Here is a 7,242-nt window from a genome sequence, read left to right on the forward strand (position 1 = left end):
TGCATCATACAAATGTCATTTAGATTAAGACATGCAACAACCTAAAAGTATCTACCAGCAAGCAATACACATAACTGCATCAGCCATGCAGGTGGCTTTCCAATCAAGCATACAGTCCTAATGTCCACTACTAGCATGCAGCTCACAAGATATATCAATCCAAACATGCAGTCCAAAAGTTAAATCATATATTCAACTGAAGTTTGAACTTTATGACATAATATATAATTTTCCTATATAATACAAGCTCGATCTAATATTACATGCAGCTGATTCCCAAGTTTTGTTTAACCACCCACACAGAAAAAAGGATTTAAAATTAAGAGACTCAATAAGAATAAAAACAGCTTGATTCGCTCATTCTCTTGTCAATTATCATCAAAAAAAGTGAATTGAGCAACTATTTTATTTCTATCTTTGATTAAAAAAAAAAAAAAACTTGTTGGATACAGGATTTTGACACTATTATGGATTTGGTTCTTTTTCTCAGATTCATGGATTTCCAATCATAGGAGTTTTCAAAATTTTCATTACTTGTAAGTATTTCTTGTTTATTTATTTATTTATTTATATTCTTTTGTTTCTCTGTACAAAACACCACAATTCCATGACGCATACCTATCCTTCTTCCTTCAAAGCCCCCACAAATGAAATAGCCAAAAATTCCTTCATTGATACAGGACAAACCCAACTTTCTCCCAAAACACCAAATAACTTGTTCCAAATCCTTAAAGCAAAATCAGAATGCAAAAACAGATGAGATGATGTCTCAAAATTCGTGTGGCAAAGCACACAAACATCTGGAGAAAGAGTTATTGAAAGAATACATACGAAATGATATCCTCCTAGAGTTCTTCAAAAATTTCTGGGTCAAGAGGATGGCTTTGGATTGCAGAAATTATAAGCAACTTGTGGATACGACAGTGGAAATAGCAAACAAAGTAGGTGTTGCTGACATAATAGGGAGAATTGTGGAGGATCTCAAGGATGAGAGTGAGCCATACAGACAAATGGTCATGGAAACAATTGAGAAGGTGGTTGCAAATTTGGGTGCATCTGATATTGATGCTCGCTTGGAAGAGCTTTTAATTGATGGCATTTCGTATGCCTTCCAAGAGCAGACTAGAGATGATGCCAATGTAATTCTTAATGGTTTTGGTGCAGTTGTAAATGCTCTTGGGCAGAGGGTGAAACCATATATTCCCCAGATTGCGGAACCATTAAGTGGCGCTTGAATAACAAGAGTGCTAAGGTGAGTCAGCAAGCTGCTAATCTTATTTCAAGGATTGCTATTGTTATGAAACAGTGCTAAGAAGAACAATTGATGGGTCATCTTGGGGTTGTCTTGTATGAATATCTGGGAGAAGAGTATTCGGAAGTTTTGGGATCAATACTAGGGGCTCTCAAAGCTATTGTCAATGTTATTGGTATGACAAAAATGACTCCTCCAATAAAGGATTTTCTTCCTCGACTGACCCCAATCTTGAAGAATCGGCATGAGAAGGTGCAGGAAAATTGTATTGATCTTGTTGGTCGAATTGCTGACCGTGGGGCTGAATTTGTCCTAGCAAGAGAATGGATGAGGATTTATTTTGAGTTTCTTGAGATGCTTAAAGCCCATAAAAAAAGTATCCGACGAGCAATTGTGAACACGTTTGGCTACATTGCAAAAGCCATTGGACCACAAGATGTCCTGGCAACATTATTGAACAATCTCAAAGTGCAGAAGCGTCAGAACGGAGTGTGTACTACTGTGGCAATTGCAATAGTTGCATAAACATGTTCTCCTTTTACAGTACTACCAGCATTAATGAATGAGTATCGTGTACCAGAACTCAATGTGTAGAATGGTGTTTTAAAATCACTCTCTTTTCTTTTTGAGTACATTGGTGAAATGGGTAAAAATTATATTTATGCAGTCACTCCACTACTTGAGGATGCTCTTATGGATAGAGATTTGGTACATAGGCAAACTGCTGCATCTGTTGTTTAGCACATGGCTTTGGGAGTGGCTGGTTTAGGTTGTGAGGATGCTTTAGTACACTTGCTGAATTATGTATAGGCAAACATATTTGAGACTTCTCCGCATGTCATTAATGCTGTCATGGAAGCCATAGAAGGGATGAGGGTTGCCTTGGGTGCAACTGCAGTCCTGAACTATTGTTTGCAGGGGCTCTTCCATCTTGCAAGAAAGGTTAGGGAAGTTTACTAGAAGATTTATAACTCACTGTATATTGGAGCTCAAGATGCACTAGTGGCTGCTTATCTTGTGCTGGAGGATGAGGTGAGCAACATATACAGTAGGCCTGAGTTGGTGATGTTTATATAAGGTTTAGTTTGTTCTTCATGCTTCAGGCGAATCTACAAGAGGCTCTTGGACAGGCTAGGACCTATCCTAGGGTTCTTTCTGTGGCTACTGCAATTTGTTTAGATGTGCATGTTTATTAAGCTGGATTGATGAACTGCTTGCTATTTGTTAACTTCTTTAGTAGTTTGCTAATTTAGGAACATTGTTATGAAATGTATACTTTATTGTTGGGAATTTGATAGTTTTCATGTACTTCCTCTCTGACTTAATTTTCTATCCTTGTATTAATTTTGTATTACTTCCATCCTCTCTTGAATTCCATAGATATACTGTTGGATCCTACCTGTTAACTTAAAATTGTGGGTATTCGGTATTGTAGGAGTATTCCTATGATAATAATATTCTTATGGTTTGCTTGGTTTGAGGGAATAGTTATTCCTTCAAATAAGATGGAAAATAGTTAAATTTTGGAAATTAAAGGAATAGTTATTCCTGGTATATATTTAATTATTTTATTTAACATGTAATAAGAAAGAAATAGATATTCTCAAAATTTGGGAATAGTTATTCTTTGTATATTTTTTATTATGGACTTAGAAAATGTTTCACATTGTTATTTGTTTTATATTAAATAATAATTTTTTATATAATTAATTGTGACCAATTTATTAAAACCAATCTATTGAGATTATGAATTTTGGGATTAGGGGAAGAGGAGAGCTTATAACACAAATAATAAATATTCTAGGGAGGGTCATAGAGGATAAACGGGGGCTAAAGAAACTAAACCATGAACATGTGGAGGGATTCTGAATTCTGTTAGGGATCCCCAAACTAAAATTTTCCATGGTTAGGAGCCACTTGATGCAGGAACGACAACACTACAGGTTTAGGGATCCCCAAACATGAAGGATTCCGAAGTTTGGGGCCCTTCAATGCAAGACCAACATCCCAACAGCTTAATTCTCAATTCTTAATAAGAGAAGATGCATAGGAGCATTTTTTTATAGGCTTAAATGCTTGGAAGATAAGGAAACTAAAGGGAATGAATTTAGGAAACCTAAATCAATTAAAGTATTAGGAAAAATTAATTAGGCCCTCAACTGTCTAATTGACTCTCTAATTGAGATACAAATACCTTAGTAATTGGGCCCTCAACTCTCTAATTGACTCTCTAATTAATTAGCCCATTAATATATATATATATTTTTTAACTGCGCAAGATTTTCTATCTTATGGATTCTTTGGCTCGAAATGCAGGCAAGAATTTTCAAAGATTGGAGAAATTTTTTCATTCTCCTTTGGGGGTAAGCTATTTTTTTTGCTTCTTTTTGGGTTCATTCCCTCAGGATTGGGTTTTGGTTCTCTGATACTCAAAGAGACTTGAAGGCAGTACTTCTGTAGTTTTCTTTCCCTTTGAGGGAGGATGCCCTATCTACCTTTCTTTGTAGTTATCCCTTTTCATAGTAAATCTATTCTACTACTTAAACAACAAACTAAGGGAAGTTACAGGAGTATCAGACAGGAAATTTGAGGCAAGAGATAATTAACTATAAAGTGAGGCAAGAAATCACCTTATCTTCAGCTGCAAATTTTCTTAAATCATTTACTCTAAGGTCTGCTCATTCTTAGCTAAATATGGTTAGATATCCAAGTTCTAGATTTTCATAATATAGACATGGGTTGGAATTAAACTCAAGTGCATCCTAAATTTGATGTTACAGCAGAATAATAAGCATATTCTAAATCATAGGATCTTTTAGGGAATATGGAACAAATGATAATCACGCAATACAGATAACATGTAGGAGTAAAAGGGGGGAAAAGAATAAAAAGAAAAGAAATCACATTGTTGCAGATTTCGAATCTTTAGAAAATTGAACATACAGTCTGAGTAACATACAAGAAAAAAATCAGTTGTAAAAAAATCAAAGTGGGTTTGGCAGTGATGTGAAAAAAAAGTGGTATAGACCCATTTCTCACTTTTTTTCTAAAAAGTGAGCTTTATGTGAGGTGTTTTGTAGGGTCTAGGTATAGTGGTATACATGTTGGCAAACATTTCCCAGCAAAGCAGTGAAAGCACTATAATGGGTGCTCAAGGCACTTGCCACTATTGTCAAACATAGCCATTCATAGGAAAATACTGGGTGGTCTCAAACCACCATGTTAGCAACCTAACTGGTGATCCTAATTTGACCACCGCAAAATGACACATGGTGGTATATGACCACCCATTAACATTGTATGAATCCAACATAGTACTCTTGTTGAACTTGAGCCCAAATAATTGTCATGATTGGATGATTGTAAGGTGCGTTTAAAATCCATGATAAAATAACTATCACAAGTTTAAAATCCATTCAGTCCAATTATATTCTATTCGATCAATCATATAAATTAATCATACAAAAAAAACACACCCTTAGACAAATAATAAATACTCTTCTTGACTTTTTTAATTCTTGGCAATAATAATTCAGCTTTTGCAGGGGCTGTCAAATGCATTTCAAATCCCAAAAATTAATTTCCAAAAGCTTAAAATTGTAATTTTTTTTCAAGTAGGAACCAATACCTATAAAACTTTAAATGCTAGTAAATGAATAAAACCTTTAAATGCAACCGATATAATAATTGTTAACGGTAGCCACACAACAATAATCATGCATCACGAATAGCTGCAACCGAAAGGTGACATCAACAGTACAGACCAAAAGACACCCCTTTGTAAGGCCAACATCTATAAGGGTGTTTGGCGCCATGACATAAGAAAATGCATTACTCTCCAGACCCAAATCAATTTTGAGTATTTTCTATTATAGCATAAAGTAGAATGAACAGCAAGTGATTACCAAAATTATCACTATCTATTAATTAATAATAGAAAGTAATATCAGCACGACGTGTATTCTCACCATTTATAAGACACGACACCTTCACAGTGATTACATATAAAGATGAAAGAAAGGTATATTCTGCTTCATTCAGAGGCATCACAGTTTCTATATGCATTGATGCCAAATAAGTTCAGTGGAAAAATAAGTTGTTATAACTGAACATTTCATGTGGAAGTAGAAGTCAAGATATTTTTGTTCAGGTGAGACAAATATTTTTGAAGTCTTAACTCTAGCAGAAAAAACATAGTAGTGAGTTTTTTTGGTGTGTTAAATGGAGTTATTAGCTAACAATAGGAGGATGTCTTTTTCCTTTGGGCTCTTGCAGAAAAAGGCAGCCATGGTCATGAAGAAGGCTGGTGCCAAGGGTCAGATAATGATGATATTGTTCCTGGTAGTTTGTTTATTGTCCTTTTTGTTATGGTCTTCTTCACCTAGGCTAGAGAGGAAGAAGCTGCTCCCAGTGTTGGTGATACACAGGAGAGAAGTTTGATCTGGCTTAAATGCAGGACTCCGTAAAAGCATATAAGCAAACTAAATCCATGTATTGTTGAATAAATTGATACCGAAGTGGCTTTGAATGGGGGCTCCTAGGTTTAGTGGTGATGAAGATTGGGTCCAATACTAATTCCTAGAAATAATTATATGTTAAAAGAATTCATTTATTTCGGTCTCTCTTTTTTAAATTATCATGGTTTAAATTTTGAGAGTTTTAACTTATTATTTGAGATAATATCTTGATATTTAAGTGGAGAAAGGAAGATGACAGATTCATTAGTCCGGTAAATTAGTTGAGTATCCAAAGAGTTTCAGACAACCATAAAAGAGGGATGATAAACTACCTTTTACATACCTTCTAATGAGAGGAGTCACCTGCATCATCTGGATGGGATTAGCGCATCATTTGTTCAATCTGCATTTTCCAATTCTTCATGGCTTGCATCTCCGCTTCCCAGTTCGACATCTTTTCTTTCAATTTCTAATTCTCCTCTTCCACCATTTGCATCCGGATAACCATCTCCTCCGCTCGAGCCTTGGCGGCTCGACACTCTCGGTCAATCTTAGCATGAGACGCCACAATGAAACAAGATGATGATGTTGGGGTGACGTATCCACTCCCAAGACCATTCAACCAGCCACCCGTTCGTTGCCCAAGCACCTGAGTGTAGATCTCGTCATCCGTCATCGGCTGACTACCCTCTGCAATGGGTGTATCCCTCAACTCAAGCATCTTTGCCTATTTTCAGTCATGAAAATGATGAAAATGAAGAAATAAGAATACAACTTACATTTTGAATAAGATAAAGAACTAAATAATCTACTTGACTTACATGTTTCCTCTGCGCACCCTGACACCACTCCCCCAATGGCCTCTGATGTGTTCTCTGATAAAGATCCGGCCTCGACTCTAGGTCACCAGTGATGGGATCATGCTACATTATCATATAAAAGTTCTTTAATATTAATTCAATGGTGTCAATATAAATAACACTTGTCAGGTAATGGTCAGATAGTTTTGTAGCAATTACCTTTCGATGATTAATGAATAATTTCGAGCCAAAACAATGCATCGTATCTAGTTTGCTGCGATTCGCAACATTTTTTTTCACAGATAGCCTACAAAATAGATATAATGACTTTTTATTATTCACATAAATATGAAAAAGTAGTTATTGTCATTAATAGAAACACATCACCTGATAGTTAGGGTCACGAAAATGGTGACACACCACCCGCCAATCCTTTAGGGAGATCTTATCGTATGGGTGCGCTTCTGCCTCATCTCCCATCTCCCTAAAATGGTTGTTCATTTTGCTACGATAGGTCTTAAAATGAGAGCACAATTGCGTGTTCACCACCTTTTTGACATAGTCTACGATGAAAATGTCCATGTCAAACTCTTTCTGCATATGAAATATATATTGAAGGTTAAAGAATCTTTTGGGTAATATATTAAAAGTGAAAGAAATGTTTTAGGGTTACTTACCAAGATGCGTTCATATAGAACCAAGCACTGAGCCTCTGTCACCTTTAGCCAGGTGA

The 7,242-nt window shown here is 35.8% G+C and overlaps 1 pseudogene; it reads left to right on the forward strand.

Annotated features, from left to right (window-relative positions):
* Nucleotides 1–761: 761 nt before the first annotated feature.
* Nucleotides 762–2,329, forward strand: LOC131166647 (uncharacterized; annotated as a pseudogene).
* Nucleotides 2,330–7,242: the final 4,913 nt, after the last annotated feature.

The sequence above is a fragment of the Malania oleifera genome, chromosome 10 (assembly GCF_029873635.1).
Source record: "Malania oleifera isolate guangnan ecotype guangnan chromosome 10, ASM2987363v1, whole genome shotgun sequence".
Classification (NCBI taxonomy): Eukaryota; Viridiplantae; Streptophyta; class Magnoliopsida; order Santalales; family Ximeniaceae; genus Malania; species Malania oleifera.